Source organism: Misgurnus anguillicaudatus, chromosome 19 (assembly GCF_027580225.2).
Source record: "Misgurnus anguillicaudatus chromosome 19, ASM2758022v2, whole genome shotgun sequence".
Taxonomy (NCBI): domain Eukaryota; kingdom Metazoa; phylum Chordata; class Actinopteri; order Cypriniformes; family Cobitidae; genus Misgurnus; species Misgurnus anguillicaudatus.
Genome location: NC_073355.2, coordinates 42,081,777 through 42,096,509, shown reverse-complemented (window position 1 = coordinate 42,096,509; position 14,733 = coordinate 42,081,777). Strand labels below are relative to the sequence as shown.

Genomic DNA, 14,733 nt, shown 5'->3' with positions numbered 1-14,733 from the left:
TAACTGTTGTACTAAGCTCCTTGAGCATTACTGTATCCATGCCAAAAATATCTTTGCAGCTAGACAGTCTAAGTGATTTAATGGTCTGTAATACCTCGGATTCTGTAATTTTTATTAAACTAAGAACGGATTGACTTCTGTCTATTGCAGGAGCATATGTGTTCTTAGGTGTAAAACAGCTTGCTATATTAGCCACAGAATCAATAAAGTAGTGATTAAAAGCCTCTGCTACAACCGCAATATTGTTTGTTAGTTGTTCATTTATTTTAATTTCTAAAGTGTTATGTTCTTTTGGGCGATCCCCTGTCATTTCCATTTGATTTTTCAATTAAAGTAAGAAAGAAGTCTGGCTTTGCTTTTCTTAATGATCTAACAACTTTATTCCTTAACATGGTAAAACGTCCTCTGTCATGAGTTGATTTATTTTTATTTGCTATTTTTAAAGCTTGGTCTCGTTCTTTCATGAGTTTTATAATGTCTGAATTTATCCAGGGTACAGTATTTTTGTAATGTTTGAGCTTCATTTTATGTGTGAATTCTGTAATAGTTCTCTCAAGTGTTTTCTCATGTCTTTTTCATAATCAACGAAAGATAAAATGTCATTCCATTGAATTTGATTAGCTGCAGATATAAAATTTTGATAGTTACTTTTAGGAATTGTAGTAATTTATTTATTTTCTCTAACACAAGGATGAAAACGTTTTTTGGTAAGCTTTCTAGTTATAAGAGTTAAATTGTGGTCCAATAAGCCTGTTAACATATTAAATTATTTTACAATTCTTTCAGGTCTATTGGTAAATATAAGATCAATTTGTGTCTTGGAAGAGTTTGTTATTTGTGTCGACCCACAAACAACTTGTGTTAGATCAAACTTATCAGTGATTTTTTGAGCCTTTTTCTAGAGGGTCCGTCTTCCCATTTAATGTTAAAATCACCCATAATAATAATTTCTTTATCAAGGTTGCTATCTTTTAACAGCTTCTTAAAATTTTCATAAAAGCTTTTATCCGCAGAGGGAGGCCTGTAAATTATAACAAGGACAAAGAACATTTGTGGTGAGAGACTAACATTGAGACCTAAACATTCTAATAAATTACAGTTTGACCACTGGATTTTAAAGCACTGTAGTGTACTTTTTATATAAACCATCACTCCTCCTCCCTTCTTTGATTCCTCCCTGTCTTTCCTGTATATGGTATAACCAGGAATATTCAGGGCTGCTAAAGGAGCATTTTGATTGAGCGAGGTTTCAGATAAGCTCAAAAAATCCAGGTTTGAATCCATTAACAGATGCTGTATTTGTTCACTTTAAGACAGTATGCTTCTAATGTTTAAATGACCACCTAGAAGGCCCTTCAGTTTAGCATTGGGGTCCCACAGTGTCCACAAATGATTGACAGTCTGAAACACCACCCATTTCCTATTCTTCACGATCCCTGGATTAAGCTGCTTCCTGTTTACATTCTGCATCACAACAGGGCTGCGTGAAGCGCCCGCTGCTAGGGTTGTCATAGATCTCCGGGGTCCAGCCAACGCAACATGCACCCCATGCCCAGACGAAGCACCGGATCCACCCGACGTCCCATCGCTCCCCAGACTCGTCCCCCGCGATCGCCCATGGACACACCACACTCCACCCACACTGACACGGGAAACGTGCGCATTCCTATCCACCATCCCCGACACAGCACTAGCGCGGTCTCCCAGTGTCCCATCCACGCCATCATCAAACGAAGCCGACAGACAGGAAAGGTTATAATGTGCAGTACTAAATTGAGATGCATCATTCAATGTACATACCTGAAGGACTGTAGAAGCGCGCTCCCCATCAGGCATCTCACCGGCTGTCACGCAGGATGGCCCTGGGCATGGATGTATGTCTCCAGACAATATCAGACAAATTGCGATGGTCAATGCATTAGTCCATTGTAAGCGTAAAGTTGAATTGGTTTTTTTCCGTATTTGTTTGTATAGAGAAGGATAAACGAAAGTCATGGCCAGAAGGTGTTTCCCATATCCAATACTTGGCTTAGGATCATTGATCGATTGTTTGTAAAATACACCCATATTTTCATTGAAGAAAAATAAATGTTGCCTATTGTCAGCATATTTAAGGCCTGAATCAGCTTTAGATGGTAAAAAAACAACAATCAGAGCATATAGTAGGAGAGCTGTTACCACACCCGCACCCCCTGCGGCCATTGTTGTGTGTGGAGTACCTCATCCTGTTAAAAGAGAAATGGCTCTCCGATTCAAAAAGCAGCACGCTTCCAGAGTATGTTTCACAATTCTATACACGTTTACAACGGGTTCGTGAATTAGCCAAGCAAAACATTGAGAAGGCGCAGGAGAAGATGAAAACCTGGTTTGACAAGAAAGCCAGAGAGCGGAGTTTCAGTGCAGGTGACAAAGTTTTGGTGTTTTTACCGGTGCCCGGTGGGTCACTGCAAGCTCGTTATACTGGCCCTTATGTTATTAAAAAGAAGTTATCAGATCGAGATTATGTCATCCTTACTCCGGATCGTCGACAAAAATCGAGAGTCTGTCATGTTAATATGATTAAGGCCTATCATGACAGGAATGATAACGTTGAAACTCCAAAAAGTGATTTACCTGGTGTTTCAGAGTCTAAAATTTCTGTGGTTGGGCTCTTTGCATCTGAACAGGTGGATGAAGCAGACGAAGGACCTTCTAGGTGTATAGTTGAGGGTAGATTGAAAAATTCAGAGATGCTCTTAACATTATCTAGTCAGTTACCGCATTTGTCTCCAGCTGAAAAAGCTGATGTCATGGAATTAGTGAATACGTTCTCAGTGCTGTTTAAAGACATTCCAAGACAAAAGTGATTGGCAGGGGTCAAGTACGCCCGGTGATAGCAAAGGTTGCGGCTATTTGTGATTTTCCACCTCCGACAGACCGTAAGCAATTGAGACGCTTCCTGGGAATGGTCGGTTATTACCGATCGTTTTGCAGAAATTTTGCAACTGTGGTTTCTTCGCTAACTGATTTGCTGAGTCCTAAAGTTCGGTTTGAGTGGTCTGAGGCATGCCAGAGTGCATTTGAAAATGTTAAATCTTTGTTGATTTCATCTCCAGTGTTGGCAGCACCTGACCATTCACGTAAGTTCAGCGTCGTGGTGGATGCTAGCGATGTCGGTTCGGGAGCTGTCCTCCAGCAGAGGGGTGCTGACGACGTGGAACACCCAGTCTGTTACTTCTCCAAAAAGTTTAACTTTGCGCAGCGGAAGTATTCTACTATTGAAAAGGAGGCTTTGGCGTTGGTGTTAGCGATTCAACACTTTGAGGTGTATTTGTCCAGCTGCCAATCAATCGTCGTGTATTGTGATCATAATCCACTTACCTTTTGGAATACTATGCGCAATTTTAATCAGCGTCTTATGCGCTGGAGTTTATATCTGCAGCCATATGACCTCGACATTAAACATGTCAGAGGCCGAGACAACGTGGTGGCTGATGCACTGTCCCGGATGGGATAGACCTGTGGGTAAGGTGTTTTTTTTTTTCTTGTTGGAAACTTGGTTTAGATGCAGAAGCATTTTCTTGGTGATGGGTAACTTTTGGGGATGAAGGTGTTACATGTAATGTGTATGCATGTAGTTGTCTGCCCTCTAGGGGGCAGGAACGTGTTTTTTTGTTTCTGTTTAACCAGATTGTGTACACCTGTGGGCCATCAGAAGTGCTATATAGCGACCTCAGATCTCGCATTCCAGCGGCGGAGGTTGAGCGGCCGTCCGGACACGGATTTGCTCTTGTGTGGTTCCCCAATTTTTGTTCCTGACTAATTTCTCCTACATTGTTATTATTTTTGATATTATTTTAATAAATTCCCCTAATTTAAATGAGCCTTCGTGTCATCCCTCTTTATGTTATGGCAGTGGCTGTAACACCCATAATGGGTTAATATGGGACAGAATACACTGCTGGGTTAAAAGTTACCCCATGCTGGGTTAAAAATGGCCCAAGGTTGGGTTGCTACTATGCAACCATGGGGTATAATAACCCAGCAGTTGGGTTAAAACAACCCAACATTGGGTAAATTTTAACCCAGCGTTGTGTTCTGTCCATGTAATATGCATCCTGCACTTAAAGGTATAGCAGAAGATTTTTTTTTTGGCTGGATGATCTAGACTATTGGTCATCCCAGTTTTCAATCATTCTGATGATATGTTGACATAAGGCCGTCGTGCGTGCTCGTCCCTAGGTTCACTTTCTGCACATGTGCACTTTCAGGTGTATATGTGTGGTGGGCTACGGTTTCAGCCATTCATTGAAGCTCACATTATCACTGTGTTTTTCAAAATGTCTGAGGGTCACAAGAGAAAAAATGTCTACGAATTGTATGACAAGAAGACAAAGGCCTCTGAAGAAAGAAACAAGACCAGAGTGTTTTTAGGAGACTATTTCACACTCTGGCATGCGCTAAAAGCACAAACAGGTTGGGCTTGCCACGCAAAGTTTCTACTCGACAGGTAAAGTTTTGCATGCTATTTGGAGGAATCCATTTAAAATCACTGCTAGTAAAAGATGTAAACTATGATTAGCGATGCTAGCCCTGGCACAAGTCACGAACCGCGCAGACACAGAAGAACTAGTCTCTCTCTCTCTCTGTCCTTGTCTCTCTCTCTCTCTCTCTCTCTCTCTCTCTCTCTCTCTCTCTCTCTCTCTCTCTCTCTCTCTCTCTTGCACGCGTTTAATAGGTGTTCCATCTCTGGAGCAGGTAGAGTGTTGCACACATGCATTTTTTTTAAAAGTGGAGGGGCGGTTCTTTTCAAAAATTCTGGAAAATCTTCCGCTATACCTTTAAGTATAAATTCCTGTTTTGTATTTAGATCTAGTTCAGCATGGCAGGGTTCTGACAGTACAGTGTTTCATGTGGGAGATGTGTGGCTTTTGTATTGGTTTATTCTGACCACGCATTTCCCGGGTCTCGTCACTTTTTCCCCGATCCCTTACTTGTAATGATTTCCAGGTGTATAATTTATTTTGTCCTTATTTAAGAGTCCTTGTGTGTGTTGTTCAGTACAGGTTCGTCTGTATTACTTTGTTCAGGGCCGTGCACAGACATTTTGAGGGGCAGTGGCCCAAACCAAAAAGGGGGCACAATTTATATGGCTTTAACAATATGATGTGTTATAGATTAGTATCAAATAATATAAGTGATTATAATGGAAAATAGACTTTATAACAAGATTTAGAGTGTGAAAAAACTTCTTAATATTCTATATGATTTACATGCTGAAGCTTTGAATCCATGTTTGCAATTTTGAACAGCTTTTGCAGCCTCCCTTCCAACTCCTGTTGGAATTTATATTAGATCTCATCGTGTACATTACTCATTAGACAATCACTGTAATTCTAAAAATGTTTGCTAAGTTGTTAGCACTTTAAGAAGACAGAGAGCAAATCATCCACAGAAATACAAAAACATACGGAAGCTGAGAGAAGTCATCCATATTTTTATTTTTGCTCGCTTGTTTTCTCGTGATCTCAACATAACAAAAGTTGTTTTCTCGCTATCCAGACTTAATAATCCAAATGCCATAATGTAATTTCCTGTCCATAATATTTCATTTATTTTTAAGTGGACTGCTGATGCATATGGAGTCTTCGCCGTTACCACGCGTAGCTGATTGTCGATAGACTTAATAAATAAATAAAGTTTGATGTTCGTGAATTTAGGGACCATCTCTAAAGTACACTGTACACATTTCTATCTTCAATAGTATTTAACAGTTTCTTTGAATAAATATAAAACATCTAAAAAAGTGTGCATTCTAGTTGACAACCACAAACACTTTACAGTTGGTTTTGTGACTGTTTGTTGACTTTAAGTTATTCCATTTTAATGCTGTTTAAAGTAGAAACGTATAAGGAGTACTTTAAAGACGGTCCCTAAATTCACCGTGCTATCAAATGGTCAATTATTGGCAAATCTGTTTAATCTTGAGCGAATCCCTGAAGTAAAATCTCATTTGTTCATCCATGCTAATTTGCTAAATATGCTTTTGCTGTCTAAAAATTATGTTCTATTGAGTACACGTAAGCTTTAATAACATAACAAGAATACAACTTTTGTTATGTCGAGATCACGGGAGAAGAGCAGCTTGTTTTCTCGTGATCTCGACATAACGGGAGTTGTATTCTTGTGATGTGATTAAAGCTAAAAGATAACGAGAAAATTAAGTAGTGATCACGAGAACACAAGCAAGCAAAAATAAATATAGAACACGACCTCTGCAGCTCAACAACTGAGGTAATGTAATGAATCTACCTGTTAATACAACAAACTGTCGTCTTCGCCCTTCAAAGAGTGGACACAGAATGTGAGAGATTCTGCGGAGCGGGCGGGAAATCACGAAGTGGATTACCAGAAACAATGGATCTTTAGACGAGCGGTTACAGAACACTTTGACTGGGGTTGGCGAGAGGGGCACCTCAGCCGATTAGGGCAGAAGGGCAGTTGCTCTAGCCACCGGGCCACCACCCTGTGCACGGCCCTGACTTTGTTGTTCTTGCCAGTCATTGTTTCCAGTGTGTTCTAGTTTAAGTTTAGTGTTTTGTTAATATGTTATGTTTAGTGTAGTTCTGTGTAGTTAAGTGTTTGCCCTGTTTTGTTTGCCCCCTCGTGGGTTTTGTTTTCTGTTTTTGTATTCAATAAATTATTATCGTTTTCATATCTGTGTCTGCATTTGGATTCTCTCTGTGTACAATTCTTGACAAAATTGATGCTGCGCGCGCGCATGTGTGTGTGTGTGTGTGTTTGTGTGCGCGCATGCGCGTGCGTGTGTTCTGGTTATTATCATGTTGTGAGGACCAATTGTCCCCACAAAGATAGGAATACCAGTATTTTGAGGTCCCCGTTGAGGAAACAAGCTTAAAAATCAAACAGGATGATGTTTATTGAAAATCTGAAGTAGCAAAAAGTTTTCTGTGATGGTTGGGGTTAGGGTTCGGGGAAAGTAATAGAATATACCGTTTATACAGTATAAAAACCATTACATCTATGGAATGTCCCCACAAAACATGAAACCTGTGTGTGTGTGTGTGTGTGTGTGTGTGTGTGTGTGTGTGTGTGTGTGTGTGAGAGAGAGAGAGAGAGAGAGAGAGAGAGAGAGAGAGAGAGAGAGAGAGAGAGAGAGAGAGAGAGAGAGAGAGAGAGAGAGAGAGAGAATTTGAATTTTAATAGCTCTTTAATTATTCAAATGTCCATAACAAGATTTTTACAATTATGTAATCATAAAAAACAAAAACAGTACAAATAGGCTATAGCACAATTTAGCTCAAAACAATCCCAAAAACCAGATTATTTTCCACCACAGAGCATAAAACATCTTTAAAACACCAGATGTTTGTGAATTCCTCAACATTGTTTGTGGTACTGTAAAAGTTGAAATCAACTTTTAATCTGGCTTTCATCATCCTGACAAAAACATTAATTACCTCAGAGTCAGAAGACTCTTCTATCTTATTTTTCCTGCTAACATAAATAGCCATTTTAGCTTGACCCATTACAAAGTTAAACAATTGACATTTCATTCTCCACTTCTGACTATATCTAAAACCGAGAATAAAAAGCTGTTTAGAAAAAACCTCCCCAAACATCATGAACATTTGTTGTAACAACTGAAACAGAAAACACAGTCTACTGCAATCCAAAAAACAGTGATAAACTGTTTCCCTCTGCAAGCAAAAAGGACAATCCTCACTTACATTAGGGTTAATGACAGAAATAAAAGCATTAACAGCCACAATACCGTGTAGGATTCTCCATTGCAAGTCCCCTACTCTTTTTGTCAACGGTGGTTTGTATATTGCTCTCCACTCAGGTCTAACCTCATTGTCAAGCCCTAGATGAGCTCTCCAAGGAGTGTCGGCTCGACCACTTAGTTTGCTTTTGTTTAGAATTTTTACAAACATTTTATACATTGTTTTCCCTTCCATGACATCAAATTCATTTGTAAGAGTCTCTGTGGACTCAAACAATTGACCGGTACATTCTCTAAAATCAGGAACAAGTGTTAATGCAGGAAAAGGATCATCAGAAGCTGGTTGACATTGCTTGTTACAATAGTCACTTAGCAAAGATAGTTCAGTAGTTGTAAGTTCATGCTTCCAAGTGTTAAGCAGCTGATCCACGGACCTAATAGATCTTATTCCCACACGAGAGGCCAGACCTACAGCGTCGCTCAACATAGGTCCACATAGATCAACCACATGTCCCAGAGTGACAATCCGAGCTGAAACAAACAACTGTAGCACGAAAGGTCCCATTATACGTTCTACGTTGAAACGAGTGCCATGCACCACTGGCTCTTTCAACAGCCATGACAGTGACTCACATTCTGTCATTCTATTCTTTTGGAACATTTTCCACACAGTGAACAGTCCATGGTAAAACTTTGGAAGGTTACAGAGTTTATAAATGTTCAGGTCCATCAAAAACAATTGTTCAGCAAGACCTAAATTCCCGCCTCGAGTCAAAACAGTTTTGGCTAAGGGTCTTCAAACAGGGTCTGTGGGCCCAACAAGCAGTCTTTGGATAAACTGGAGTCGGAAAGCAGCGCCCCTAGTGGCGAGACTGCCCTCCTTCCTCTTTTGGCAGAAACAGCATGCTCTGTGGGACCCAATGTATACGGTCCCAGAAAAAATCCACAATCACCGCTTATCTTAGCCAGCAGTTGCGTTGGAGGGTCTACACATGATAATCGGTGCCATAGCATGGATGCCACTAGGTTGTTAATCACTAGTGTTCGACCTCTAAAAGACATGTGTGGCAATATCCATTTCCATTTTTTGAGACGTCCTTCGACTTTCTCCAAAACATTGTCCCAATTTCTTTTCACAAAATTTACATCACCAAGATAAACACCAAGATATTTAAAGCCATTCTTTTTCAAAATTAACCCAGGAGGAAAAACAAGCTTTCTGCTCAACTCATCACTGAGTTTTACGGCTTCACTTTTTCCCCAGTTAATTTTAGCAGAGGATAACATCCCAAAAGCATTAATATTTTCTGCCAAAGTGTCAATATCCTCTTGTTTCTTGACAAAAACCACAACATCATCGGCATAAGCAGATAATTTAAAAACTGTTTCACAACCAGGAATTTTTACACCAAAAAGAGTTTGTCTTAATTTAAACAGGAGAGGCTCAATGGCTAGGGAATACAGCATGCCTGATAGTGAACAACCTTGTCTGATTCCCCTTTGGACCTCAAAAGGAGCACTTAAACCACCGTTGATCTTTAAAAGACTCTCAATGTCACTGTACAAGACTCGAATCATGTTTATAATTCCAGAACTGAATCCAAAAGCCTCCAGTGTTTGCCACAAATACTGGTGTTCAACCCTGTCAAAGGCTTTTTCTTGATCAATTGAAATCAAACAAATTCCATAGCCCACTGAATTTGAAAGGTCCAAAACATCACGAACTAAAATAATGTTATCAGTTATCAACCTATTGGGTATACAATAAGTCTGGTCAATATGAATGACATGCTCCATAACTTTTCTCAGTCTCATTGCCAACACCTTAGACAAAAGTTTGTAATCCGAGCAGAGCAGGGCGATTGGACGCCAGTTCTTAATCTCTTGTAGATCACCTTTTTTGGGAAGGAGAGTAAGGATTGCTCTCCTACAGCTTAGGGGTAAAAGTCCTTTATCTAGACTGTCTCTGAGAACAAGCATCAAATCATTGCCAATCACAGGCCAGAAAGCTTTATAAAAATCCACTGGGAGGCCATCAATGCCAGGAGCCTTGCCACTCTCTAGGCTCTGTAATGCAGAAAGTACCTCATCAGCAGAGATGGGTGCCTCCAACTCAGCGTTATCCTCCTCAGACACCTTAGGCAAACCCTCATAGAAAGACTGCGCCACCTCTGGTCTCTCTTGAAATTCTTTCTCAAAAAGTCTTTTATAAAAAGCAGCCGCACTCTTACGAATCTCCCCAGAGTCTTTCAGCAGCTGTCCAGTGCTGGACTGCAGAGAGTGCATGAATCTCCTTTGTCCATTTTTCCGCTCAAGGCCGAAGAAAAAATGAGAGGGTGCATCCATTTTTACAATATCTTGGTGACGGGAGCGAACCAGAGCACCTTGTGCAGAAAAACCCAATAGGTTGGATAAAACTAACTTTTTCTTTTTAAGGACTTTAAAATGTTCTGTTTCTCTTGTGGAGTCTGCCATATCTTGCAGCTGCATTATTTCATTCTCTAAATTTTTCATAGTCTTTGTCATGTTTCTAGTGACATTGAGAGTGTATTGTAAGCACAGCTGTTTTATCTTACCCTTCCCTATGTCCCACCACTGTTGTAAAGAATTGTATTCAGATTTTGTCTTTGTATAACCACTCCAAAAACACTTAAAAACATCTTTAAACACCTTATCAGAAAGTAGGGACACATTAAAATGCCAATAGGCACTTTTACACTTCACATCTTTTAAAAAGATGGAAACTTGTACAAGGGAATGATCTGAAATACCAACTGGATGTATTGAACAACCTTTAAGTACATTACTCTGATGTTTAAAGCAATAAAAATGATCAAGCCTAGCGAGGGACAAACAATTATCTTTAACATGGGTCCATGTGTATTGGCGCTGAGTTTTATAAAAAAGCCTCCAAACATCACACAGATCATTTGTCTCAATAAGTTTAACAAGACATGTTTTACTAGCTCCATGTGGTTCTGGGTGGTTCCTATCTAAATTTGCATTTACAGTGCAATTAAAATCCCCACCCAGGAACATATATCCATCATCAGCAGTACAGTTACATAAAACATTGTTTAGAGTGTTTAAAAAAGCCACCCTTTCTGTGCCTATATTTGGAGCATATACATTGATGAAAGTCATCTTTACATTTTCAAAAACAGCTTGTATTTTTAACAAGCGGCCTGCAATGATTTCCTCAGTCACACAAGAAATGGGTAAAAAATCTTTAGAAAACATAATACTAACTCCAGCACTGTTACTACTCTTATGACTAAGAAAAACTTCCCCATCCCATTCTTTCTTCCATGCAATTTCGTTCTCAGCTGTACTATGGGTTTCTTGTAAAAATATAACATTTAGTTTTTTTGCTTTAAACAAACTAAAAAGGGAAGCTCTCTTCATGTCCTCTCTAGCACCATTGATATTTAAAGAGCCCAGCTTTATGTCACACATAGCAAATGTGAAGTTGCATTTGAACACAACAAAAAAATTAAAGCAAAAAAATAAAAATAAAAACAAAAAACAATTAATCATCATTTGCTATTTGAGTTCTAACTTTTAACACAATTTTCTTAAGGCGAAAAACTTCTTGGTCTGTAAAGGTTGGTTGGTCAGGGCTTTCTGTGTTTTTCATGAAATATTTAACTGACTCAAGGAACAATTTTAAATCAGAGAAATAATCATCCACTTTAACTAATCTCATGCCTTTTGTTGTTTGTAAAAATGACTGAATTTTGTTAAAAGAGTAAGCACTTTCTACATCAATCTGTGAATTTTCACTAAAATTGCTTTCAGACTCCTGTGTGTTCATCAGCCCATCATCTGACTGAGAGGAACTCATTTCAATCATCTTTGATACTTTTGTGACTTGATCAGTATTTGATTTGTTTTCTGGGTTTTTTCTCTTAGTTGACAATTTTGAAACATTAACATCCATTAAAACCGCTTCCTCATTAAACAACACTGATTCCGCGACTCTAGTCGCCGTTTCACCAACATTTGAATCCTCTTTTAAGTCATCTTGTACCTTATTTTCACTCGTTACACTTTCCCTCACCTCATTTTCCTGACTGATATCATCTTGACTTTCTTCCTGCACAATTTCTTGCGATTCGTCGGGTAAAGAGGCTCTCCTCTCAGCCCGAACAGACGGCTGTTCAATAACGTTAGCGGCTGCCCGGCTCACACCTGCTCTCTCCGGGCACGAACGAATTAAATGCCCTACAGTACCACACCCAAAACATTTCGTCGTTTCCGATGTTACATGCACGGTATAATCATAATCATCAGCTCTAAACTTAAACACCAAGTTCAATTCTTCATTGCTGTTTTTGAGAATCATTTGAACATGTCTCCTAAAAGACACAACATGTTTTAGATGAGGGGATTTGCAGCTGATAGGTATCATCTTTATCGGAGATACTAATCTTCCGTGTCTCCCTAGTTCTTTCTCTAAAAGCTAATTTTTCAGAAACGGGGGTACGTTCGAAATAATGATCTTTCTAGCGGGACTTACTAGGGAAAAAACTGGTGTGTACGTATCATGAATCACAAGACCGCTCTCAAGTAGCTGATTTACCTTTTCAACATTATCCAGAAAAATCACAACAGCACTATTCATCCTGGAAGCCGATTTAATGCTTTCATAGCCAACAATCTCCCCCACGGCAAGACTACAGTCTTCAACCGAACACCCGTCAGGCGGAGACACTTTAATAGCATGTCTGCGCGTGAGTTTGTGTAAACTAAACTGCCCGGCTGCAGCCATGCTAACCGGTCACACCGGCAGCAGCCGCCTCCACACAACAAACAAACAAACAAAAAAAAACTTCACCAAACACTATTTCTCTAAACAGCTCTACAAAACATCAGCAGAAAAAAAAATGTTAAGAGGAGAGAAAAAACTTAGAAAGAAGAAAAAAAGAAACTCACAAACACCACGCTCTCAGCAGCAGCACTCACGCACCACGCTCACTCCCAACACGCACGCGCAGAGAGAGAGAGAGAGAGAGAGAGAGAGAGAGAGAGAGAGAGAGAGAGAGAGAGAGATGCAGATGTGCAGTTCTGAAAAAGTAATTATGTCTATTTATATGATGTTGAATTCTTATAAATTACTTGTTTTGGACCACACCCACATTCTTCCACTAATTAAAAAATCCATTAATAAGATTAATTTGCACTTCTTTGGCCACTTATTGTTTTGTTGTGCTCCTGTATAGCTCATTGGTAAAGCATTGTTCGAACCCAAAGAACAGACATATTGATTGACCGCTTTGGATAAAAGTGTCTGCCAAATGAGTAAGTGTAAATGTAAATGTTCAGAGAATATATATGTTTGAATATTTGGATTGCAAAGTTTATGTGTGTAGCGCTTTTGTATTTTAAAAATAATTTTGCATAGTATGCTTGTTTATTTAGCAGTTGATCCAAAATAACTTGGTGTATTTGGTTTATACTGTACATTTATATCAGCAATCTTGGGAATCAAACCTGTGACTCGTGGCATTGTTTGGACTATAAAATAAATTTACTTGTGAAAGCACTTTGAATAATAAGAAAATGTTTAGGTGAAAACATGCTATTATTATTTTATAAGCACATTAATGATGTGCATGTATATCCCCATAAATTTTGTACACAGTTTAACAGATGCTGACAGTGTAGTGCATAATTGCATAATTGTCTGTTTATGACACAAGAGGTAAAATGCATGTTTGTTTTATTAGATGTAGTCTATGTAAATACTGTATATAGTGAGATCCAAGTTAAATTAGATACTGTATAAAGAAATTATGTTTTTGTCAGGATTTTTATCCAGAATGTCCCGGTACATTTCTCCATTCATCCTGCCTTCAATAATATGAAGTCTGCCAGTACACCTTGCTGAAAAGCAGCCCCAAACCATGATGCTTCCACCCAAACTTAACTCTTGGTATAGTGTTCTTGAGGTGGTGGGCAGTGCCATTTCTTCTCCAAACATGGTGTGTTGAATGACTGTCAAAAAGTTCCATTTTGCTTTCATCTGACCATACTATAGTCTTCCAATAATCCACAGGCTCCTCCAAATGCTCTTTTACAAACTTGAACTGAGCCTCAACATGCTTTTTGTTCAGCAATGGAGTCTTGTGTGGTGAGCGTGCACGGATGCCATGGTGGTTCAGTGCATTGCTTATAGTTTTCTTTGAAAAAAAAACAGTTCCAGCTGATGCAAGGTCTTATTGAATTTCTGCCCAAGTGGTTCTTGGAGAACTCTCCTGATTATTCTTTGGACTCCTCGGACAGGGATCTTACGTGAAGCACCTGATCTTGGGCGGGTTATGGCCCCCACAGTGCTCACAGGAACATTCAGCATTCTGTAAATGCGCCTATAACCATTCCCATCAAAATGCTTTTCAGCAATAAGATTACGAAGATCTTGAGAGAGTTATTTGCTTTTACCCATCATTAAATCTTTCCTGTGTGCCTCCTGGGTAATGAGAAGCCTTTATAGGCCATCAATTAGAACTAAAGCAGCTGATAATAATTAGTACTGATATGGATGGGGTTTCTCTTTTAATACTGACAGATTTCCGGTGATCTCCTGCACTGTAAAAAATCCAACTTCAAAATGTTCTTTCAACAAAGATAATTAAGTAACTTGAAGAAAGATTTTTTGTTGAAGGGGGTGAATTCATTATTTTGTGTAAACTGAATAAAAAAGCATAGTCATTCAGCTTGGACTTAGATATATACGTTTTTGTCCAATTCCTTCACCCAACTTGCAAAAAATAAAAAAAAAGGTCAGAATGGTTCCCATTTTTATCAGTAAGAGGATTTCTAAATGGGCTATCGACACAAAATGTCCACCAGATGTTGCCATCAAGCCAAGTATTGAATTTATACAAAGAAATCAGAACATTTAAGTATACAAGTTAAGTCATAATAAATAAAGTGAAATGATACAGGGAAAAAATATTGAACACATGAAGAGAACAAGGTGCAAAATGGCATAGAAAATCTTTATT

The 14,733-nt window shown here is 39.0% G+C and overlaps 1 long non-coding RNA gene across 1 annotated transcript in view; it reads right to left on the bottom strand.

The window, feature by feature from the left end:
- LOC141351159 (uncharacterized) overlaps window positions 1-6,516 on the bottom strand; it is a 346,935-nt gene extending 340,419 nt beyond the window's left edge. The window contains exon 1 of the long non-coding RNA XR_012359386.1: window positions 6,292-6,516. This is a non-coding gene — a long non-coding RNA (uncharacterized lncRNA). The remainder of the gene's footprint in view (window positions 1-6,291) is intronic.
- Window positions 6,517-14,733: the final 8,217 nt, after the last annotated feature.